The sequence below is a fragment of the Maniola jurtina genome, chromosome 6 (genome assembly GCF_905333055.1).
Source record: "Maniola jurtina chromosome 6, ilManJurt1.1, whole genome shotgun sequence".
In the NCBI taxonomy this organism is placed as follows: Eukaryota; Metazoa; Arthropoda; class Insecta; order Lepidoptera; family Nymphalidae; genus Maniola; species Maniola jurtina.
The window spans coordinates 11,416,221-11,443,215 of NC_060034.1; the positions used below are offsets into that span (position 1 = coordinate 11,416,221).

The 26,995-nt window shown below is 35.6% G+C and overlaps 1 protein-coding gene across 1 annotated transcript in view; it reads right to left on the bottom strand.

The window, feature by feature from the left end:
• Positions 1-16,344, bottom strand: part of LOC123866411 (roundabout homolog 2-like) — a 70,080-nt gene extending 53,736 nt beyond the window's left edge. The window contains exon 1 of the mRNA XM_045907962.1: positions 16,183-16,344. The gene's annotated coding sequence lies outside the window, so the exon portion shown is untranslated. The remainder of the gene's footprint in view (positions 1-16,182) is intronic.
• Between the last annotated feature and the right edge of the window lie 10,651 nt (positions 16,345-26,995).

Here is a 26,995-nt window from a genome sequence, read left to right on the forward strand (position 1 = left end):
ATTTGATATCTTTACTTAGGATTATTCACTCCAAAATAGATTCTCCCGTATTACTCTCTTTGATCAATATTAATTTTAATGTCCGATTAAGAAACCCTAGACCTTTTGTCCTTAATGTTTACAAGAATAATACTTCCTTCTATAATCCAGTTGTTCGTATGTGTCGCCTGTATAATGATCTTTTAACAATAATATTAATATATTTAAAAAAGAAATTCATCAACTTTTTTCGTAACATTCTTCTTTCATCTTTATTTTTTAAATACTGTTCGTATATATATAAGATTTAATTTCTATGCATATTTGTCATTTAAATACTAATCTCATGTAGTAAACCATTTTATATTGTAAATATTATTGTAAATTTTTATTAAGCCTTCATGTTAAAAATTCTGTGTATATCTTGTGTAATGTATTTAGGTATAGTATTGCTGTGTACACCTATTAGGGGTTGTCACTTAGATTAGGATCTTTTTTTTTTATGTTTCGACCATTTTTAGTTACAACCTGTTGTGTGTGTACCTTTGAATAAATAAATAAATAAATAAATTTGAGCTGTTTTAAGGTCGACTATAAGGCTGGTCGACTATGTGACTAATACTACCAACATCCAGGTTTGTCGAGGTCTTCCTCATCGTCCGGGTCCTGCGCTTAGCATCTATTACGCTTCTGGTCATGTAATTCTCGGGTCTTCTCATAACATGACCATACCACCGCAGCCATCTATCCAAGAAATCTTCGATTGGCGCTGCTTTAAAGATGTGTATTTTGTGCCTTATGAAGTAAGGTAACTAACTCCACCTGCCCAAGATTTTCATTTCAGCTACGTGCAGCCTTAACGCACATTTAAATTGGTTAAGCTAAAACATAGCAAAATTATCAGACAAACTCCCAAAAAATATACTTGTATTTTTATTTTACTTTGAGTCCAAGATCATGTGTAAAAAGTTTTAGAAAAACTAAATACATGCTGTGATTTATTTTGGTTTCAGATGGTAAATGTGCTAAGTATTTCAAAAAAGAATAATTAGGGAAAGCCCATAATAGGTATCAAATACGATTAAGTATGTATATCTAACATACACCCACACAATCTAATCAAGCACACATAATTTTAACAAACTCGAGTAAACATTGGATATCTTAAAACAGCCCATCAAGATAAGATTACACCGGTCAAGTCTTACAAACATACATAATGAGTTATTCTGGGAAATCTAAGCCGCCTTTCATGTTTTATTTACTCATTCAAGAAAAATTATTAATAAACTTAAAAGTCACCTACATTCAAGCAAAGGCTATATAAGGTCAAAATGTGTGCTAAGCTAACATAAGGTATGAATACTCTAGACTTACCTACTTACATGCCTCGGTTCTTCATTTTGCCTCGGTTTTTCATTTTGACCTGCAAATAAATAGGTTCCTGCCTAAACCCACCATATTTTCAAAACTTGTGCACGCCATTGCCTGTATTCCTGGATACGGTATTGGTTGCGACTTGCGAGACAAGAAACATGAAGAAACTTGTAATATGTACAAAGGTAAGTTCCTATGTACTTGTTTGGGTTCGTAATATTAGAATGTTATAGTGAGTAGTCGAACATAACGCGTTTTGATGTAGAGATACGTTAATGCAGGTTAATCGTGAAGTTTGCAAGTAGAAGTAGAGAGTTTAAGCCGGTTAATACCTGGCGTCGGGTTAAGCTCCCAAAACATAGAGATATAGAGGTTTTAACTTTACCGAGCGACTCGCCGCTTTTAATAATTTATGTATGAGGTAACAACGATATATTATTATGTAAGTATGTTTTTTTTTTGTGGCAGGCATCGTCAATAAAATAAATATCAATATAATAAATAAATTTCATTTTAATATCTTTATAATTTAAGTTCCATAATCACAAACTATTCACTTACTATAATTAATTTCCTTGTAGAATTTTAAGTCTAAAAAGCTCTGATATTTACTTACTGTTTACTTTATAACTCTTCAGGTATTGAAATAAAATATCAGATTACAGCTTTTTGTTCCTAAGTTTAATGTGAAAGCTCACAATAAACTCGTAATCTCCATTCTCTGCTGATTGCGGTATGTTAATTCCATGTAAGTGCTGAGAATTTCATGCAACACCACTAGGTATGCAAATCCGAGTAGGGAACAGTAATCTGGTATCTTATGGAATAGAATTGGGCGCACATAACATAATGATTTACTGAAAAATACCTAAATTAAAGTGAGTCTTAGGGATATTATGTTGCCCAGGTAAGTAGGTACCTATACTGTGTCAGAGTTTTCAAATATAATTATATTGATACAACGTAGTCTATTTACATAATTACGTAGGTAAAGGTAGCTTTACAGTTTTTAACTTAAATATGTAGGTACTAGTTCACATAATTTTCTAGGGCATACGCTGCAATTTTGTAAGACTATTTAAACCTGTACTTAAACTTATATGCTTCTCGGCAGTGATGATTTTATATACTCTATGCTATGAACTTCGTCCGTTCCTAACATTTGTAATACAAGTTACGAACTCATAAACGAGGCCTGATAGTTCAAACATGGTTGAGCTTAAAATCTGTTTAAAATAAACCAACTCTAATTGACTTACAACAGAAAACACTTTAGTAATAAATTGTTTTAAAATTCCACCCCTCTTACCCCATTAGCTATTTTCCAGGAATGTTTACGAGTTATTCTGGAATCGTTCCAAAGTTTCACTACCTCCCTCATTATGGGAGTAGTGTTAATGCCGAATGTCCGTGAAATCTCTTAGAGGACACTCCACTCAGTTTTAATTCTGTCTCTTTATTGCTTGCTTCGTTAAAGCTGAGAGGTTATTTGGCTGAGGAGTGAGGAGGGAAAGCATGAATCCACGCCATTGTTCGCAGTGAAAGAAAAAAAGAGAATAAAGGACTACGGACTGAGATTTAGCTATATTTAAATCTAAACACATAATTTTTTGATTTTACGCCTCTCTAAATTGTTATGTTTTGCACGAACAGCTAAAATAAAACTATATTTACTTCTAAGAAATAAATTGTAAAATATGCAAACTGGTACGATTAGGAAGGTACTAAATGTACATATTGAATCATAAGTCCAAGCATAATCAGTGGGACAACATTGCTTAAACCGTGAGAAAGACTTAAGTAATATTTCGATGGTTGGGCTTCTCTTTGACTCGGCATTTTGAGATCACAACAAACACACATTAAAAAAAAATAGATGATAAAATATATTTCTCTAAAGACTCTACTTTGTAAAGTCGGTTGTCTGATGACTATGTGGTCTACATAGTACATCATCATGTATAACGAAGAAATATAATAAGAAGTGTAAATCAAAAATTTATAACACCCCCGACAAGTGAAGGTTACGGTAACTAGAAAAAAGCTGATAACTTACAAACGGCTGGACCGATTTTCTTGGATGATAGCTAAGAACACTCCCGATCAAGCCACCTTTCAAACAAAAAAAACTAAATTAAAATCGGTTCATTCGTTTAGGCGCTACGATGCTACAGACAGATACACAGATACACACGTCCAACTTATAACACCCCTCTTTTTGGGTCGGGGGTTAAAAATAGCATTCAGAAAATAGACACATTTTTTTGCATCAAATCTCAAATTTCATTCACTGAATATGAGTTATGGTTTCTTTTATACAGTTCACAAGGAACCATCATCGACACTATAATATTGTCATAAAAAAGGATCTGGATAACACCATTAATATTACAGAGCCAATAATAGTAGCAACTTACGCGTCACCATCTATCGGAGGACATTAATTTTTTTTACTTCTTTTTAAGCGTGTGTTATGTTTATTTTTTGTGCACTTATCGTATTTAATAAACTAAGCGCTTGCTGCAAAAAGTAACATAAAACATTTATCGGTTTTATACAATACAAAATAATGGGCAGTCCAAAATATGTCAGAATAAGAAAAATGCCTGCAACTCAAAAAATAGCGTAATTTTGAAACATCGGTCGACGTCATTAGAAGTAAGTAGGTAATATAATGTTAACCTTTGGTGTTAACTGTTAAGTTTAAATTATTGTTCTTTATGTAAACATCGTATATCAGACACGAGTAAAGTATATCCTAACTTCGATTAGTAGATTGCTTTGATCTTTAAAAGAGAATCACCACAAAGCGGTCTTAAATCCTAATGAAAGAAAACCAGATACTAACCTACGTAATTTGGTTTTAACAATAAGAAAAAATTATGTGTGTAAAACTTTTATTTGTATTGGACCCTTTGCCTATTAAATATTATCTACAACGCAGCCCAGTTTTAATATAATAAAACCATAAAATTATTTAGTTTAATTTGTATAATAAACTGAAGTTAAAATAAAGTTAAAAGTAAAACTTCATTGTCTAGATCGAGAGCAAAATCACCGAGCCAGGCCACAAAAGTCTTTCCCCGTTTCGGTCTGATAGGCGTTCTCAACAGAAATTACAGAAATATTCAGCTGCCGGTAACAAAAGCTTGTTCCCGATGGTCAAGTTATTGTTCACCGCCAGGATGTACAATGCGACATCATGGATCACCCGTCCCGGGACAACAATACAACTTTGGTTTTGTAATAACTTAGAGCCGATCATGGAGTTTGAGCAATAAAAATGTTTGAACAGTTTCGAACAGATATTGAGTTTTTTTGTTAGGTACGTCTTTCATGTAATTGAAAAAATTTTGGGGAATAAATTAATCTTTTTTAGTAGCTTTGCTGTTGTAAAATTTAGGGATACTGCTGATAATACGGGATAAACGATGTTCATAGGGATGGCAAAACATAATTTTAGTAGTTTTAGTTTTTAAACCAACAAACCTGCATTAATAATACTTAATCTTATGAAAGTTTAAATAGGGCGGATTATGCAAGCAAATTATTAATTTAAATGAGGTGAAAAAAAAATAAACAATATCACAAGGCACGCGTTTGAGTGCGCTTTATAATAGTAAGATGTTGCAGTCCGGAATTGTTTACGGCAACCTGAATAAAGTCTAGCGGCTATGCGGTACCTAAGTTACCGGAAAGCTAGCCATTCAACTCAGCCGAATGACTTGAAGTCTTCGCGCTGCTATATGCAAAATACCTTGTATGTATTTCTATAAAGCACATCAGTTAATAATAACTCAATATACTACGAGTATAAATCAAACTTTGCTTTGACAAAAACTAAGCTCATATAAGTTAAAATTCGCGTGAAATAGCTTTACTAAGCCGGAGCTTACAAATGTTTTCAATCTTTTCCTGCTTATATCTTTTGTCTTCGTGAAAAGTATTAGATCGTCGATGCATGTGACGTTTTTGGTGAATGTGACATTCCCATATCGCGTGGGACGATACCATGATACCGTTTTATTTTGACAAAAGTACAAAGAATTCCCTTTGTTACATTTAGGGCGATATATCAGCATGTGACACACGGTTTTGGGAAAAAATACCCATTCATACGCTTTTAGATTTAATGCATGAAAACATAAAATAAATTTTACAATCCGAGCCATAAACGTGTCTTTTTAACCGACTTCCAAAAAAGGAGGAGGTTCTCAATTCGTCGGAATCTTTTTTTTTTTTTTTTTATGTATGTTCCCCGATTACTCAAAGACCCCTGGACCGATTTGGAAATTTTTTTTTTGTTTGAAAGAGTATATTGTGCAGTTGGTCCCATATAAATTTGGTGAAGATCTGATGAATATCTTCGGAGATGGAGAACAGAACTCCTCAATAGATAGGAGCAAATTGCTCGCGATCAGTGCAATAGCTTAGTAAACAGTAGGGTTTTCACTGGGCATAACATATTATACTACAGTGGGACCACTAAAAATTGTGAAATAAAAAATTTTCAAAAGAAAAATAAAACCGACTTCAAAAACCACAAACACTAAAAAGTAAAAAATAACTTTTATTTAGCTACACATGTAATGTACCTAGGTATGAAGTCGGGCGAGCTTCACTCTTGGATTTCTAATTTTGTTTTAATATGCTCGCTCGACTTCATACCTAGGTACATTACATGTGTAGCTAAATAAAAGTTATTTTTTACTTTTTAATGTTTGTGGTTTTTGAAGTCGGTTTTATTTTTCTTTTGAAATTTTTTTATACGCCTACTATCAGAAATACTAACAGATGCAGTATCAATACTTTTACCTACAAAGCTTGATGCCTCAATACTGTGTTCAGATATTATGCTTTGTAAAGTTTTAATTAATATAATAACAACTATCCGTTTGTTAAGCAATCAATTTAGTTTAAATTGTACATTTAAGAGCATAATACGTAATGTTATAATCCATCCATACTAATACTATATAAATTACGAAAGTGTGTCTATCTGTATGTTCGCTAGCTTTTCACGGCCATCCGTTTAATCAATTTTGATGAAATATAAAGTGATTTAAAAAATATAAAATGATTTGATATAAAGATAGTTTGTATCCTTGGAAAGGTGAAATGCTACATTTGATCCGAATAAATCAAAGAGTTCCCACAGAATTTACAACAACCTAAATCCACGCGGACAATGTCGCGGGCATGATCTAGTACAAAATATTTGTTTATCAAAAAGATTAAACCTTTTGAAAAACTCAAAATTATTTTGTATTCTTTTGTAGGACCATATTTAGTAAGTACCTACTCTTGAATTTAAAGCAAGTAAAATGTCACAGTGCAATCGAAACAATTACCCAAACCGTTCCCAGTAATAACATGAAGGTGAAGATTTATCACGTCATCAATAGAATTTCAATGCGCAAGACCACCCGCTACTTACTAACGATGTCGTTAGAGACAATACTGGTGGCACAATGCAAGAATAACGACCTTCCAAGCTTACACCATTGATACCGGCGCTGGCTAAACAGCCAAAAACAAAAGACGCACATAAATCACACACCTCTTACCCCACGCTTTTCGATGCAAATACGAAATATTGTCACTTTGGAAAAACTAAAACCAATCAATAATGAGCCTTACTCCCTTCGCATTAAGTTTCCTGTGGTCACATCAGTTGTCATTTCATTTTGAATAGCCCGCACTTTGAGGTAAACAATAACCTCTGGACGTTGGGCTGACTTTACAACAGTATAACATAATCATTGGTCCATTGTTGATTCTCAAAAATACATTATGGGTGTTAAATAGCCAAACTAGTACAGTACGGGTGGACATTGTGTGGAATGTACGACAAAATATTTTTACCGCAGCGCGTAGCGAATTGATTATTTGAAAACAGCGGGAAGCGTTGTAATGGCTTTTTTTGCAAACATTATTTAGCATAAAGGCTTACTTTGTTAAATATCTGAATATACATTTTGTGGAATAATTATTTCATTCTTTTGCTTTGGTTATCTTCCATTTTATGCGTAGGTAGTTTTCAGTCCTTTCAATATTGTACCTAATATAAAGCATAACCTGACTTGATGTACCAAATAGTTTCAGTAAATAACATGTTGCCTGTTAATCCTGTTTAATATAACTAAACCGTAAAATAAAATAACAAATACAATATTAGGTATATTCGGTAAAACCATTCGAGCTCATTTGATCACATGACCTGAGAAGTACCTATACCTACGGCGGCACACCCCTTGGATGGCACTCGACTCTCTTTAGAGAGAGACAGGTAACATCTTACACGATAGAAAGAGAGGCGTTTGTTAATTTTTAGCAACACTGTACGAGTTAAAAAAACAGTCGCTATTTATTTAAACGTCTTTGAGGAGTGATCTTCTGTACCATCACCCAATCGTGTCACAGTGTGACTCATCTGTAGACCTCAGTAGATCTGGGTGTGACTCGTTGGCAATTACAATGGATAAAATTGCAACGAGTAAGAATGTCACTCGATGGGAAGAAAAAACGACAAGTTTTCACTTCCCAACGAGTCACACTGTGACACGATTGGGTGATGGTACAAAAGATCTGCGACTGTTTTATCCATTGTGATTCCCAACGAGTCACACTGTAGCTGTGATTGTGACTCGTTGGGAGACCATTTCCCAACGAGTCACACTGTTACCTACTAGTTGAACCGACCACTGAATGGTTTAAGTATTCTGTGGTAAAACCACAAGTCACAAGTCACAACCCTAGCCAAAGTTTTACGCCTCTGTAATGGTACAGTGGGTGCATTGTAGGGAAAGTTGTCTGTTCCCTGGACAATTTACCGGGAGCGATCTAATCTAATTGCCGCTTCGCCTTGACCTTCCTAAATGCATTTTGTGTGTTACCAATTATCGCCTTCGCTTGACAGTGTTTATCAGTTTATACCTAAGCTATATGGGACATCTCTATCCTATACCTATAATACAACTTATAGATAAGTTAAGATTTTCAAAAATTATAGTATCCTAAGTGGGTATATCATCTTAAATTAAAACATAACACAGTAGGTTTTTACATCAATTGACACTTCGAACACTAATAGGTAAATTAGCATGTCTGTATTAGCATGTTGGTGACGCGATTTTTTTTTTAACCATCCCAAAATCGCCCAGCGCGCCTAAAGAAGTTTTCACATCAATAAAAAACTCTTTCCTTATTTACGATCGTCACTGGAATAAAACGTCTATTCTATCTAGTTATGTAATCATTACACATTCTCATATTGTAAATGCCAGTGTGTTTCTTTGTTGGTTTGTGTTTCAATCAAGCCGCAATGGAGCAACGGATTGACCTGATTTTTCACGGGGATAAAGCTAGTTGAAGACCGAAGTGATATAGGCTATTTTTAATTCACGAGATTTTTAAAAATCTAAATCCACGCGGACGAAGTCGGGGGCATCAGTTAGTAACACAATAATCGAATAAAACACAATGAACCTAGTATTAACAATGAGTCGCTAATTTCCCCATTCCTCACCCTCCCATTGGGTAAATAGCTGTTTCCCATCGCATGACAAACTAAATTAACACATCAGATCTCCCTCGGTTCACGCACTGCTTAACTTTTCAAAGTTTTACTAAGAAAAACGCACGTTTCGAATAGTTAGGGAAAGCATTTTTGTAGAGCACAAAAATTCGTGTATTGTGAATGCCGCGATTGCTTAGCGGTTAGAGCCCAATGAACTTTACCAAAAGATCGTGGATTTGAATATGGCTGATAAGTGATAACTGATAACTTAGATTAAGGATCAGCTCCACTACGGAGCGCAGTGGAGACCAATCCTTAATCTAAGGCTATGGCTGTAAATCCCTAAGTACTACTAATATTTATCCTACTTTATATGCAAGAGAGTGTTAGTTTGTGGGGTTGTTTTTCTAACACGGTACAATGGAATGACGGACAGACTTTATTTTTCCATGGAAACAGGATAACTTAAAGACTTGGAGCTTGGGTACTTGGAAAGTGGCTTAGATTTCCCACGGGATTATCAGAAAACCTAAATCTACACGACTCATTAACTAGTTTCCTGAACTTCTAATTTTAATCTACCTACAAACTGTTCAAGAAAATCATGCGAAGTGATAAAACGTTGCCTAAGGTTACGTTACGCCTAGCAGAAGAAAACGCGATGAATACCTCATACTGTGTTCCACAGAAGGGATACGATGTTTCATGTTAAGTTTTGGTAGTCTTTGTTTCTTATGTATGTTTCCTTTCCTGCATGGTCCCTACCAATGAATATTTATTTTATTTCTGCTCACAAACAGAGTCATTTCCAAACCCAATTATGACAAGGGAGCGTTCATGTTATAATCATAAACATGATAGCAGGACTCACGACGTAATCTGCCAACGAAAGAAAATTTTCACATCGCGTGCGAGACCATCAGAAAAACACACGCAATAATATTTTCTAAACGAGAATGTATTTCTTACACATTGCCACAGATTCTGCGGTTGCAGGTGTGGAAATGGAAAGAGAGTCATTCTCGAATGATAGAATTAGAATAAAATATAGATAAGTAAGTACCTACGATAATATAGGTACATAAGATAAGGGATTATTAGAGTGGCCCAATGTAAAAAAACTCTAAGGCATACAGGTTTCTGCTGGTCCCTTTCGGATGCGTCCGAGGGGAAGAGCAGTGTTCGGGCCGGTGCGCCCCGGTAACATGGCTAATAATTTCTCTTCGGAGATATTGTTGGCTATGGCTAATGACCTGGCAGGGAGGGAGGTTTCTCCGCGTGTCCCTCTGACTAGCAGAGGGCACAGTGGACGAAGCATAGGACGGGACATGGGCGACTTGCGCGTCCCAGGGTCGGGGGACGCACTTCGTTGGTGCGTCCCGGAGGTGCTGTGGTGGGGACCGAGCAGGTCCCCAGTGGAGGGTCTGCCTCGGCAGACGTCGCTGGCTGGGTTGCGGTTGTTTGCTTCTGCCGTTCCCGTGACCCAGTCGCCAGGCGACGCGCAGTAGCGCCGCTGGGGTTTAGTGGGTATTCCGGTCGCCTCTCGGCCGGCGAGTCCCACATACCCTCCCTCCGGGGGGGGATGCGTAAATGCATTCCCCAGCGTCAACAAAAAAAAAAAAAAAAAAAAAAGGCATACAGGTTTCCTTCACCATTAGCAAGTGACATTTAAATTGCTTTTAAAGCGCATAGGTATAACTTCAAAAGGTGGAAATGCGTACCGGGAGTCGAACACCCGACCCTCTGAATAGGAGGCCGACGAGGAGGACTGCATACCTGAGAGTTCTACATAAAGGTGTGTGAATGCCCGTGCTTTGTAGTGGGCCGACTTAGAATAATATTAATCTTGAGGTATATCATACTTCACACTAATATTATGAAGAAGAAAGTTTGTATGTGTGTGTGTGTATGTTTGTTACTCCTTCACACAAAAACTACTGGACGGATTGGGCTGAAATTTAAAATCGAGATAGATTATACCCTGGATTAGCACATAGGCTATTTTTTATCCCGGAAAATTAAAGAGTTCCCACGGGAATTTTAAAAAACCTACATCCACGCGAACGAAGTCGCGGGCATCAGCTAGTACTCTATTTATATAATACTAGCTGATGCCCGCGACTTCGTTCGCGTGGATGTAGTTTTTTATAAATCCTGTGGGAACTCTTTTATTTTCCGGGATAAAAAGTAGCCTATGTGCTAATCCAGAGTATAATCTATCTCCAGTCTAAATTTCAGCCCAATCCATCCAGTAGTTTTTGCGTGAAGGAGTAACAAACATACACACACACACACATACACACACACACACACACACACATACAAACTTTCGCCTTTATAATATTAGTGTGATAGTGTGATTCTATATCTTTCTCATAGTAAGTCAACAAATTTCTGCTTGGATACACATATCGGAGCGTCCATTTTGTGCTATAGTAACAGCTGCACAATTTACATACTTCCCACTTCCTAACTATGACGGCAAGCTCCTGCAATCTGAGAACAGTGGCATAGTGGGTACATAGTATAGTCTACATACAATATGTAGGTAGTTAGGTACGACACCTATAGTTAACTCTCGCTGCCCATGACTTCGTGAGTCTTATTTGATAAATAAAATAAAAAGCGAATCCAACCAACAGGCCAATTACTTTTGCGATGACGTTGCATAATCCCTTTTCTCGGCTTCAAAGAAAACCTGCGACTTTACAAAATCTACCTTATTGCCACAAAATTAACTAACTGAGGGGTGGCGTTGGCGTAGCTTAGCTACGGTAAGGCATATTAATCGATTAGGCTAGTTAAACAACGTCGGTTCAAGTCAGTAACTGAATGGGTGATCGAGTTTGAAGGTCTGAATCTGTACCTTTAGCATCCTTCATGCCTCCAAGAACAAGTTAAGCTGTAAAATCTGTCTCCGTTATTATCAGTCATCATCATCATCATCAACTCATCGCTAGCTCACTAGTCGCTACTGAACATCAATCTCAGAATGAAAAGGGTTTGGCCATAGTCTACGACATTGCGGTCAACGCACACAGCTCCGAAAAGTTAGTGTAATTGAGTAGTAGTTGTAGTTAAGTACGCGACCGGGATCGAACCACAAACCTCCCAATTAGAAGGCCAACATCTAACTACTAGGATACCACCGCTTCTTTCTCGAGGCTATCCACTAACTTCTGTTAATAACAGCTGTTCAATCAAAATCAGCCAGTTCAGCTTAGAATCGAAGTCACGCTCTTTATAATGCTGAAGGATCTGGGAGCCCACCATTTTATCATACCAAGAAATCCTCTACCATTAAATGATTAATCGACTCCAGCAATGATGAATCCCATGCAGGTAGGCAATTAATAATATAATAAGTATTTCTCTTTTCCTATGATTGATCTGGAACTGTCGAATCATAGTTGCGACGTAATCTGCAACGTGTAAAAGTATCAGTTGCCACGTAATCTACGGAGTATAGGAAATTTCGATATCGCGTGCGTCCCCGGCAGACACGGACACGCGATCATTTCTTGCCGAGGAGGAAAAGCGGACTGATAATGTTCTGGCACGCTTCCTTAATAGACTCCGCTGTGGAAACTAGGCGCTTGCGGTGTGCCTATAGAGCTTTTTGTGGTAGGTCTGCTGTCCTATCTATATGGCCTACTAGTAACTAGAGGATGCCCGCGACTTTGTCCGGGTGGATTTAGGTTTTCAAAGATCCCGCGGGAACTGTTTAATTTTCCGGGAAAAAAAGTTGCCTAAGTATGTCAATTACATGGACGCAAGCTACCTCGGTTCAAAATTTTATATAAATCGGTTAAGCAGATGGGTCTTTAGGAATGCCGTGAGAACTCTTTAATTGTCCGGGATGAAAAGTAGCCCATGTCCATCCCCGGGATATGAGCTAACTCTGTACCAAATTTGGGCGGTGAAAAGGTAGCAGATAGACAGACAGAAAAACAGATATATACACTTTCACATTTATAATTTCGTCGCATTTTTGATGACCTACATCGAGGATCCCTCCACAAGAGTACAGTCGCAACTACCGTGTAGGTATACAGCCTACTCTAAGGTCGCAACCAGGCAGCAGCGACCCAGCCGCAGCATCCGAGGTCACGGTGAACGCTCTTATAGGAAGGCAATCCAGAGATTTTCCGATTGACGAATGTCACGTGGCCGGAATTGAAGCCTGCTCGCTAACTGACGGCGCGGCGATATAATCGTAGTATTTCTTATTAGATGATGCCCAGGACTTCGTCCGCGTGGATATAGGTTTATGAAAATTCCGCGGAAACTCTTATTTCCGTCCGGATTTACCGAAATAAAGAGTGGCTATGTGTAATTCAGGATATACCTAAGCTATCTCCCTCGGTCCAAATTTCATCCAAATCAGTTCAGTCATTGTGGCGTGAAAGAGTAACAAACATCCTAACTTTCACCGTTCTGTATGTATTAAGAATAACCTTACATATTTTATCATTTCTACCCTGTATAGGTGCATATAATATGCATAATAAGAAAATCTCTATAAATATACATAATGCTTAATATATTTTAGTAAACAGTTTTATTAATACAATACTGCAGCAAAATTACAATTAGGTACAGCACTGTACCTAATTGTAATTTTTGCGTAATCATGTAAAATCCTTAAGGCATGTTTATATTGAGGTTAATAGCTTTTAGTACACAAGTGAGCTTGTTAACCTTTGAAAATATGAGGCTCTTTAGAAATAGGTTCTTATAATGATCACATTCTTTCAGGCAACTATTTCTAGGAAGGTTTTGCTGCTTAGTAACCTTATCTAGTTTCAACGTACAAAAAATGGGGCTTGTTAAATATTTCTGTTTGATATTTACCTAAAATGCAACCAATTTAGTAAAAGACTTGCCATCGTCAAAGGGCCGGTACGCCCGCCGGTACCATAATATTTTCCTTATATCAATAATCCTTATTTTTGCTAAAAGTGTGTATAAAAGACGCAATGCTTATATGAGCTTTAGTGCTTGGTGACAAAGTGGTTTTTTGTACAGCTGAGCTTAGAGTCGCGAGGTCGTTTCAACTTGAATAGGTCCATTTCTTTCGCCGCCCATAATAATGTTTGGCGATTTATCAAATCGCAATTTCGTAATAGATACGCCCGCTTGATGTGACATCAGATAAAGGTATATAAATTGTTCACATTGTTTCGGCGAATTGGAGTCACTTACCGATTGTATTGGACAATGCTGCTTGCGATAAGCACTGACGAATTGTAGGAGAAATTTATAAGCTATTTTATTTTAATAGCCACTTGCAATTCAATTAATTTCATTCTGTTTTGTTTCTCTCTTCTGTCAGTCTCGCCATCTTGTAGGAAAATTATGTAGGTACCTACCTAACTAATCTTTAAACAGAGTACTTTAAAATATTAATACAGTTCTGACTATCTTGTGCATTATTTTAATAAAAAGTTTTTATTACTTTAAATAATTAAGAGTTTTATGATAATTTATAAGCCTATTATTATCCTAGAATGATTTTAAGTAGGTAGGTTAATTAGCGTTTTTTTATGATCATAATTTACGTACATTACTTAAAAAATAAATTGGCAAATAGGTACGCACTTACTACAAAATGTATTAACTGTGTTTGAATCATTGCGGCTCGTAAATTAACAATATTGCATCGAATAATCCATATATTTTAAACAAACTTTTTTATTATTATTACTGTCTGTATTGCGTGTGTTTATTTGTAATAATACCTTTTGTCATGCTCCTTTGTATCGTTTGCTGCTATCTGTTTTATCACAGATTCTTTTTTAGTTTTGACAAACTTAAAACTGCATCTAAGATCAATAGAGCTATTTCGTATTACTTTCATAATAAGGTTCAAAATTCCAACTCAGTAGGTTTCCGTACTACCGAAACGAGTTGGTATAATGGGTATAGTTCACGTGGAAATCTCTAGGATGACAATGGATTTAAATGACTCTATTCCTGACATCTTTGTCCGGCATTGTCGTTTGCCCGAAAAGCGTTGGTTGTAATTTATGTTCTTTTTTCTGTCTCCTGTTTGTACAAGTGTTTGATACAGATTAGAATGATATAATATATGGTGATTCTGTATAGATCGGTTTAAAGAAACATACAATAAAGGCTTAGTAGTTAGTACTGCAACGCACGTTACATTAAGAGGGGCCTCTCCGTCACTCGATGCTCGCTCCATACAAACGTAGTTCGTCTCTCATTGGTATACTAACCAATCATACTCAATGGAATTTTGTAGAAACGTTCCGGGAACTAATATCTATGCCTGTGGTTTTCCAGATTTCCGTTAAAATATTCGGTTTCAAAGTTACGCGGTCTTAAAAATTCACATACAAATCTTTGAGCCCCTGTAATTCTAAAACTACACATTTTTAGAAAAATCTAAAACACCACAGACACAGATATTAGTTTCTAGAATATGTCTGCAAAATTTCATGGTCTTTAGTTCCTTAATATTTAAATGAAATTGGGGCTACGATTGTATGGAGTAAGTGGTGGAGAGAGCCCTGTTAATTACATGTAATTTAAAACTAGGTATAATTAAATTAATAAAAAAGTATACTAAGCATACGTGTGATTTTAGCCATTAATGCACGCAATGATTTAGTGCTCGGTCTTAGCGATTGTGCTAAACGTCGTGCACTAATGAGCTTAGATGCTTAGGTTACGAGAATCGTATACTATTATTATCGTTATATTACGTGTGACTTAAGCGACTTAAGTTAAAGTCAATTTTTACACCTTGCAAAAATGTATTAGTGCATGGCGTGAGGTGTTCGAGCGTTATGAGGGCGATAAAGTCGTGCAATATAAGTACATTTTTGTACGGTGTAAAAATTGACTATGTATAAGGCACGGATGTGTTACTTAGGATTAGGTAGGCACTGCTGTAAAAGTTATTCAAGAATCGAATCTGGGAATTCTTGACAGGGGTTGAAAGCAAAGAAAGATATATAATAATTAATTAAATTAATTAATTGATTAAAATTGTAATGTAATTTAATTAAAATATAAGAGAAAAGCTAAGGTCTAAAATAGAAAAAAATACCTACATATTTATTTTTGATAAATTATTTTTTGCGTTATAAGTAATAGGTATAGCACGCTGGCTGCCAATGGCTGGGAACCAAAGTAGGTAGCTATTGGAATTTCTATTAATTAGAATTTGTTCTTATTTAAATAAACATAAAACATTTAACAAAAAATTATTAATAATAATAATAAAAAGACACCAATCCCATAAAAACCCAGCAAAACTTTTTTAAATGATCCAAACTTACCTCAAAACTCCAACAATTGCAACAAACAAGTCCAATCGCACCGAGTCATTTAAACACAGCACAGCACAACGAAAACTTGGGGTGGAAGCATCGCAAATCCACCAGTACGTACGTAACGCCGTGGGCGGAAAATGGGAAATGCCGCCCAAACGCGTCCACCCTCCCCGGCAGCCAGAACCTTACTGAGGGGGAGGGTCAAAGCCTTCGGAGGCTCCCGATAACAGTCGCGCGCATCCCATACCATAAGTACCCTATACATGCGTGAGGGCCCTGTAATATCGGAGCCAGGTAAGAAATGTTTCACATTGCTCTACGCTTTCGCTGCTTTCCTGAATTCATATTACATGGAAAAGCGGTTAATAGAAAATCTGACGTGAAATAGACTTTTTTGAAATTATTTCGTGGTATTTGAAGTAATGGTTGTAACTATTATTATGTTAGACATATTTGTTAATTTATTTTAACCCATTTTTTATGACTGAGTTATCAAAAACTTGCTGGGCTCCTATCAGAATGAGAGGGCTTAGAGAGCTTAGACCATCAAATACCACACTGGTTAAGTGCGAATTGACAGACTTAATACACCTTTGTGAACATTCTGGAAAATTCTCAGGCCCTACAATTTTTCTCACAGGTTCTACTTCACATACAGAATTTTCTTTCTTCTTTCTCATGTTTTGGTAGGATAATTTTGTTTGTCATTGAAGGAAACCTAATTAAATTCTTGTCTACCTAAGTATAAACAACAAGGCAAGAAATAACAATAAAGACCCTACACTTAATTCCCTAATGGTCTGGAAAACAAACTGTAGGGAAGCCTGTTTTTGCTCACTACCAAGTACCGTAGAAAGATATAGCTTTTTTCCTCGCATCAGTAATGAAACAAAATTCTAAATTAAGAGATAGATGTAAGAATTAGATGAGCAACAAAACATAATACAGTTCAACGATAATATATATTGTATGAATGAGCTACGAGTATAATCCTTTAGTTTCACTTCGGTTCACTTTAGTTTCGGAACGGATGGCAATTTTATGATAAGTTACAAAAGTTGTATTGTCAACTAACATCAAATAGGTTACCTACTAAAAAAATGTTAGTCAGCAGTCTATATTTTAATATCAAACTATCTTAACTTACAGCTTACTCGTACATTACTACCCATAGGTATAATTGGAAATTTATGTAAAAATTATTGTAACTAACTTATCCGCAGACTGCTTACTGACGTTTATCCGAGTGGATTTAATTTATAAAAATCCTGTAGGAACCTTCATTTTCCAGAGATAGAATTGTACCCTACTATGTATGTATCCCAAGTAAGTAGCATTTAAGTTGTAGTTTTGAAATAAATAAGTAACAGACAAAACATTTTTGGATTTTTATTAATATTAATAATTATGTATTACCTAGGTAAATAAATTAATTGTAAATGATTACAGCGGCTGTCTCTAGGACTACGATATGTTCCTCGGGAGAAGGAAAAATAACCAACAATAAAAACTGGAGGCTCTCGCAAAATTAACGATGTATGAGTTGACAGCGTAGACGGAGCTTATCTCTATGTTTTTAATGGGAAAGAAAGTTACAACGGTTTCCCTTTTTACGAGAGAACATTAGCTGTGTTTTCTTTTAAGAGGAAAACCTATGCGAATGACATTGACGATTTCACCTTCAAACTAGCAATTTTGACATGTCATGACCCTCTATTGACAATTAATCAAGCAGACATTTCAATCTGCGAAATTTACGCGGACTTTTAGTATTTTGACGTAGGAGGGTAAAAGATCCAGTAAATGAACGAATAAGGACTACCCTGACTTTGACCTAAAATTAAGATTTATGAGAATCGTTCTATATATAATTTTTTTTTTTTTTTTATCTGTGTCTATACACAGTAGGTATACACTCTTAAATTATTTAAATATCAAAAACGCAAAAAAATGCGTGGTATTAATTATTATAAATTATTTTATTTAACAAAAGGATAAATTGCCAGTAAATGAACTGGGAATTTCAGTGAATGAACGAACTCTATCTAGTGCATAAACTCTCGATTCCTATTAATAAATTCTTAAGTATATTTTCGGCTTGGAATTTTAAAAAAAATGTCAGATTTTCAGTTTTTGACTTATTGTATATTTTTTTCTACATTTTGCGCAATAAATCAAAAACTATTTTACATAATAATAATAAATAAAACCTGTTTTAGAATGTATAATACAGCCCTTTCATATGATATTATCCCCTTTGGTATAGTTATCTTAGTTTGAAAGTCACCTAAATTTTCTGGAAAACAGTCCAAATGACTACAGAGAAAATGAAACTTAACGCCCTTGTTGCATCCAAGTCGCTGGAAGTGCAACATCAGCTACTGAATGTGTTAAGAGTAGAATGGTAGATTAGAGGTACTGGGTTGGGGCTGAGGTACAGATTTATCACCAGAAGTCAGAATCGTTCAAATTGCAGACTGCAAGTTACAATAGAGCCGCTTGGAACAATTTTTTTTGCTGTTTCTTCTGGTAATATTCACAACGCAGAAATAATAATCATCATGGTGTTTAGATGGTTTGCGCCAAATTATAAATTTTTTTTAGTAGTTAACTATTCTTATTTGCTCATAAACGCAACGAGGAAATACAGCTTCCACATATAAAAATTGGAGTCCAGGCCTTGCTGTTAGCTGCTAATGGGTTCTCAAAGTAGCCCGAGTATGCTTGTTTTACTGGGCACAAAAGGAAAGAATGAAAGGAGCTTACCCAGTACCTCTTAAAAGATCCGTTATAGATACATGCATCCTGCCATGCCTTACCTATGCCAGCCAAACATGGGTCCAGACAAAGAATATAAAAAGAAATAGTGACTTGCTAAAGGGCGATGGCAAGGTGCATAAATTAAGCAAAAAATATTCAAAGTGAGAATTGAAGACATAAGAAAAAAGACAAAGCCTACAGACACCTTGAGACATGCCCTAAAACTGAAATGCAAATGGTCATATTGTATCGATTTTTACAGATGAAAGAAGGACAGGTAGGTAGACCGAAAACGCGTTGGTCTAATGCTATTGTGCAAATCGCGAGAGAAAATTAGCTTGATAGTACCAAAGACAGAGAGAAATGGGGATACCCAAGAGGGATCCATATACAAGAAAGAAGAATACCAGAATAAATATAAAAAAAATTCAAAAGAAAAATAAAACCGACTTCAAAATCACAAACACTAAAAAGTAAAAAATAATTTAAGTTATTGTGGTTTTTGAAGTCGGTTTTATTTTTATTTTGAAAATTTTTTATTTCAAAATTTTTAGTGGCCCCACTGTACTATAATAATATGCCATGCCCAGCTAAAACCCTACTGTTTACTATTGGCGTCACTCAGAAAAGCAGGTATTATTTAAATATTTTTATCGAATTATTGGAATGTCCTCTCCAAAACCAACACAAAAAAAACACAAGTTTAATGTGTAAGGTTATCCGAGAGTTTTAATCTAAACAAACTAATGCCAAAATAAATAATTTAATTAGAGCGTGATTGCTATCACAACATCTAATTATCAGTTCACAACCCAAATACCGAAAATATGCGATATCGCTCCGAATCTCAGAAGGAGACTGAACTAAAACCTTCGAAACACCCGTATTTATGCAAGTTCAATCTTGTTGGCCACCTAGCAACAGATTGTAGGTATGACATCGAATGAGCCAAATATCGATTTTATCAAACTACCTGCATTAGGTAAATTAATAATTTTATATTATTTTTGACAACTCAAATCAACTTTTTAAAAATAACCTTACAGTTCGGCCGTCCTGAATTTAACACGCCCTCGTGTTTCTAAATAATCTTGTCATGTCAGTCGCGGGCTTCCTTGCCCTAAGTCAAATCCAAATCATGGGCTATCCTGCCCTCCGTCAAATCATTAAAACCTATCCTTGAACTGCCGAACTCTCAGTTTTAATATCAAATCAACAATAAATCCAAACGACTAACTTCTCATTCGATGTATACGAAATCTGAACCACTTATTGCAAATTACTTTCCACTACACAAAAGACTAAATTCTTAAAAAAAAAACTAGAAATTTTAATCACCAAATCAAACTCAATAAAAAAATTTAATCAAATGTGGGTTGTTTACAAAAAGATACCAAAGCGAAATTAAGAGGGCTCTCTCCGTCACTCGTTTCCACTCGTTTCATACAATCGTAGTTCCAATTTCATTTGAATATTAAGCAACCAAAGTCCATGAAATTTTGCAGACATATTCTAGAAACTAATATCTATGTCTGTGGTTTTCCAGATTTCTGTTAAAATATTCGGTTTCAAAGTTACGCGGTCTTAAAAGTTTTCATACAAATCTTAGAGCCCCTGTAATTTTAAAACTACATATTTTTAGAAAAATCTAAAACACCACAGACACAGATATTAGTTTCTAGAATATGTCTGCAAAATCTCATGGACTTTGGTTGCTTAATATTCAAATGAAATTGGAACTACGATTGTATGAAACGAGTGGAAACGAGTGACGGAGAGAGCCCTGTTAAGGCAACGTGAGACACGTCCCGCTTCTGAATTATTGGCGTCACTCAGAAAAGCAGGTATTATTTAAATATTTTTATCGAATTATTGGAATGTCCTCTCCAAAACCAACACAAAAAAAAACACAAGTTTAATGTGTAAGGTTATCCGAGAGTTTTAATCTAAACAAACTAATGCCAAAATAAATAATTTAATTAGAGCGTGATTGCTATCACAACATCTAATTATCAGTTCACAACCCAAATACCGAAAATATGCGATATCGCTCCGAATCTCAGAAGGAGACTGAACTAAAACCTTCGAAACACCCGTATTTATGCAAGTTCAATCTTGTTGGCCACCTAGCAACAGATTGTAGGTATGACATCGAATGAGCCAAATATCGATTTTATCAAACTACCTGCATTAGGTAAATTAATAATTTTATATTATTTTTGACAACTCAAATCAACTTTTTAAAAATAACCTTACATTACTAAGCAATTACACTGATCGCGAGCAATTTGCTCTTATCCATTGAGGAGTTCTGTTCTCCATCTCAGAAGATATTCATCAGAACTTCATCAAATTTATATGGGACCACCTGCAAAGTATACCTAGCTTTTCAAAAAAAAAAAATATTCCAAATCGGTCCAGGCGTCTTTGAGCAATCGGTGAACATACATTAAAAAAAAATTGAATTTGCTCTTATCCATTGAGGAGTTCTGTTCTCCATCTTCAAAGATATTCATCAGATCTTTACCAAATTTATATGGGACCACTTGCAAAGTATACCCTATCAAACAAAAAAAAAATCCAAATCGGTCCAGGCGTCTTTGAGTAATCGGGGAACATACATAAAAAAAAAGATACCAACGAATTCAGAACCTCTTCCTTTTTTTAAAGTCGGTTAAAAATATACTAAGATTTACTAACATGGTGTTATACCATAGAGTAGCAAACAGAGGCAAAGCTTCTAAGAAGCGAGCAAAATTTATAACTATTTTGGTAGGGCTGGCACTGGAGGATACAATTTAATTAACAATAGTTATTTGTTCAACAAGATGGTAAAGTTTGTTTTTGTTGTGATTGCCTAGTTTAAATATCGATCTTTAAATATCGATCGATAGATCTAAATATCGATTTTGAACGAAATCAGTCAATTTAGAAAGAATTATAAATGGTGCCAACTTTTTTAAATTTTGGTTACAGGTTCCTATTTTGTGATCCCAGGGAGCTCTAAATATCGATTTTGAACAAAATCGGTCAATTAACAAAGAATTTCAAAATGGCGTCAACTTTTTTAAATTTTGGTAACAGTTTCTTATTTTGTGATCCCAGGGAGCTCTAAATATCGATTTTGAACGAAATCGGTCAATTAACAAAGAATTTCAAAATGGCGTTGACTTTTTTAAATTTTGGTTACAGGTTCCTATTTTGTGATCCCAGGGAGCTCTAAATATCGATTTTGAACAAAATCGGTCAATTAACAAAGAATTTCAAAATGGCGTCAACTTTTTTAAATTTTGGTAACAGTTTCTTATTTTGTGATCCCAGGGAGCTCTAAATATCGATTTTGAACGAAATCGGTCAATTAACAAAGAATTTCAAAATGGCGTCGACTTTTTAAAATTTTGGTAACAGTTTCTTATTTTGTGATCGCAGGGAGCTCTAAATATCGATTTTGAACGAAATCGGTCAATTAACAAAGAATTTCAAAATGGCGTCGACTTTTTAAAATTTTGGTAACAGTTTCTTATTTTGTGATCGCAGGGAGCTCTAAATATCGATTTTGAACGAAATCGGTCAATTAACAAAGAATTTCAAAATGGCGTCGACTTTTTTAAATTTTGGTAACAGTTTCTTATTTTGTGATCCCAGGGAGCTCTAAATATCGATTTTGAACGAAATCGGTCAATTAACAAAGAATTTCAAAATGGCGTCGACTTTTTAAAATTTTGGTAACAGTTTCTTATTTTGTGATCGCAGGGAGCTCTAAATATCAATTTTGAACGAAATCGGTCAATTAACAAAGAATTTCAAAATGGCGTCGACTTTTTTAAATTTTGGTAACAGTTTCTTATTTTGTGATCGCAGGGAGCTCTAAATATCGATTTTGAACGAAATCGGTCAATTAACAAAGAATTTCAAAATGGCGTCGACTTTTTTAAATTTTGGTAACAGTTTCTTATTTTGTGATCCCAGGGAGCTCTGAATATCGATTTTGAACGAAATCGGTCCATTAACAAAGAATTTCAAAATGGCGTTGACTTTTTTAAATTTTGGTAACAGTTTCTTATTTCGTGATCCCAGGGAGCTCTAAATATCGATTTTGAACGAAATCGGTCAATTTACAAAGAATTTCAAAATGGCGTCGACTTTTTTAAATTTTGGTAACAGTTTCTTATTTCGTGATCCCAGGGAGCTCTAAATATCGATTTTGAACGAAATCGGTCAATTAACAAAGAATTTCAAAATGGCGTCGATTTTTTTAAATTTGGTAACAATATCCTGTTTTGTGATCCTAGGGATCCTCAAATATTGATTTTGAACAAAATCTATGACAGTTCAAGAAAATAGATTTTAAACACTATTTAAATTATTATCATTAACATTAAATTAAATGAAAACACGACGCGCGACGTGTACTGCAGCCCCTGAGCTTGAGCACAGGCCGAGCCGGTATAAACCGATTTCTCTCCGTACGCGACGTAGCGCCTGTGCTCACGCACACACGCGCCTCAAGCTTGTAGTAGTGTACCTATCGTAGCGCGCTTGTATGAAGCTTTGACTCTGTTCGCTACTCATGTGGTTATACAACGCAATACCACACTAACAAACACTCGTACAAACATACAGACAAGTATATACTCACACACACTCACACACACACATGGACGCACGCACACACACTTTTGAACGGTTTGAACGGAACACGGTTTTGAAATTGAAATTGAAAAAAGTGTAAGAATTTGTAAGAAAATATTTAAAAAAGGTATATCAGCCGGTTTTTTATTCCAGCTCTTAATACATGTAAAAACGTCCAATCTGTTCATTTACTTGAGCCTTTACCCTAGTACCTAATTATATCGACCGCCCCATATCAAAACAAAGTAAATGTCATTTTTCCGAAAATCGTTTTATGTCATAAGCCTAACTTTCATAGTATGTCCCGTTGTATTGTAAGGACACCCACATTAAAGTAAAATTAAAAGCTAGTAAGTCGCTTTGACCATTTTAAAACATAGTAAGTCTATGAACTGGCTAGGTTTTTTATAGATTAATGCGCCTTACTAAGTTTTTCAAAGGAATTAGATTAAATAAAATAAATATCACCCATTATCTAAATACCATGTCAAAACAGTAAATACTTAATGATGCATTAAAACTTAAAAGTAAGATAGGAAAAGTCAATGACCTCTACATGTCAACTGTTAAATATGGCTTGCAAGGGAAATACTTTGCATACTTACATAATGTTTTTAGGGTTCCATATCTCAAAAGGAAACACGGGACCCTTATAGGATCACTTTGTTGTCTGTCTTTCTGTCCGTCTGTCCGTCTGTCGTGTCTGTCAAGAAAACCGATAGGGTATTTCCCGTTAACCTAGAATTATGGGCAGGTAGATAGGTCTCAACTCTCATAGCCCAAGTAAAGGAATAAATCCGAGAACAAATTTCGTGATTCTAGATCAACGGGAAGTACTGTATAGGTTTTCTTGACGGACGGACGGACAAATGGACAGACAACAAAGTGATCCTTTAAGAGCTCCGTTTTTCATTTTGAGGTACGGAACCCTAAAAAAGAAAGTGATGCACATCTAATGAATAAATGTGTAGGCCAGTCTTCACACTAAAATATTTAAACCCCTTTAATTTAAAAACTGTCATAGCCTAGTGGTTAGAACGTCCGCCTCCTAATCGAAAGTCGGGGGTTCGATCCTGGAATCACGCACTACTAACTTTTCAGTTATGTGCGTTTTAAGCAATTTAATATTGTACATCAAATCTTTGAAAAGAGCAACCGCCGAGTTTCTTGTTGAAGACTACGGCCTAAACTTCTCTTGAATTTAAACCACTTACTAGGTTTTGATCTGAGAAAGAAATTTGACATTAATTGACAAAATTGAGAGACCTAAGCTTGTATAAGAACACAGAAGTGTCATAATTCGTGTTCACTTTGCCTAACGTCTCTCAGAGAGAGATTTAAACTGTTTCTTATAATCACTGGCCATATTTCAAATGCGAAAGTGTGTTTGTTGGTTTAATATTCAATCACGCTGCAACGGAGCAACCAGTCGACGTGGTTTTTTGCATGGATACATTTAAAGACCTTGAGAGTGACATCTCTCTCCGCATCGTATTCTTTATTGCTGAGGGTTGTGACCTCTTTCCATTATTCCTACATCTAATGGTAGGTTTTCTTGGGATAATAATGCGGTGGGTTCAAAGAGCCTACGGAACTCGACTAGAAAAACGAGATTTTGACTCTTAGTTTTAACGGTTATGAATTAGTTATTATTATCAGTGATAAAATTGATTAGGGCTGCCAGGTAAAATTACATTTATCTCGGAAAATCAAAGAGTTTCCACGAGATTTTTTCCAAGTTTGCGCTACTAAGTACATATATTATGAAGAGGAAAGGTTTGTTTGTTTGTTATCGATAAACTCTGAAACTACTGAACTACTTGCACTAAAGACATAATCATCAACATCAACCGACAGACGTCCACAGTGAACATAGGTCTTTAATAGGGTCTTCCACATGCTACGGGTTTGCGCCGCCTGAATCTTTGCGCTTGCGCTTGACGACAATCATGCTTTAAAGAAAGCAATGATGAGGTCCAAGTTGGAGCACGCTTACCTGGAAGATGCCTATTCACTCTTGGCTTGCAGGTATCTATGGTATATATGGCAGGAAACACGGCCGCCGAAATGGCGTTCCAACCTTTAGGCTCTCCCCATTGCCCGCAGCATGAATCTGAGCTTCCTTATGATGGTTATATTATGTACATATAATATCTCATAAGAAATCTCTAACACACAATCCAGCTAAGTAGGTCCAATTTCAAAAAAAGCTAGCTAGCCGACAAATCTAACTCAGTTAGGCAGCCTTCGGGAACCTTCGAGATGTCTCTCGTCCAAAATTCCTCAATGCTTGAAGACCAGTCTTTGAATAGTGCATGATGTCAGTGATGAAAAATGGATCCGAAATATAGGTCTTTTTTTGTACACAGGAAATGCCTGACGCATACCCCTCCGTCATGTGGGGCTTGCACCAAACTTGCACTACTACGAAATCCATTTCGGAACACGGCGCCCGAAACGAGGCGCGCTATCTCCTAAAAAACATAGGTATAATACCTATTTAGAACACTTACTATCTGTCATCATAATCTATGACAACCTCCGAGTATTTACCTGGTAAAACCGTAACTTTCGAATAAATTTTAGTATATAAGCAGGCTTCATTTAGAAATGAAAAAATCCCTATTTTATTTTTCAACGATTATAAACACAACTTTCATTCAAAAATAATAAGCTTAAATTCATTTTAAATAATATTTTGCGACGAAATGACGCGCACAGTCCTTCCGCCATGACAGTCCAGTGGACACTGAATTCCATAGAGCGCCTGCAAGAAAATAAATAGCACAGGAAGTTTTTTGGTTAGTTTTAGATTATTTAAGAAATGAAAAACATTTAGTATAAAACTAACAGTTCAAATTGATTGCTAAACCTAAACATATCATTTTCTGGAGGTTGGCTTCAAAGTATCAAGATGTTAAAGAAAACTTTTACAGAACAAGTTGCGAACAGCAATGTTTTCAACTTGTTTTTTTTTATTATTGGGATAATGTATACTAAATTAAAAAAGGCCCTTATAATCTTCACAAACTGAAGTTTTTAATTGCATGTATTTAATAGATGTTAATGCTTTAGAAAAATAAACAATTTACTTCAAAGTACAGCATTTTTGCGATTTGTCAAATAGCAATTACCTTAATGAAACGTTCTGTACATTTTGTTTTTTTAGGACATTTTTATCAAATGTTTCTCTTTTGATATCCTCCCGGGGATCCGGACGATGCTAATTAATTATCATGTTTTGTTTGGTGCAAACACGGTTTCAATATTCTATCGTGAGTGGAGGGAAATTTGCACCGCAATATTAGCATTTCAGGGAGCGTGTTGACCATCATATGGATATTCTCATTTAGTGCGGATTGCATGCTTTTCACACACCCTGTACCTCTCTTAATATCTCAGTAATTCAGCCATAGGTGTAGGCTTA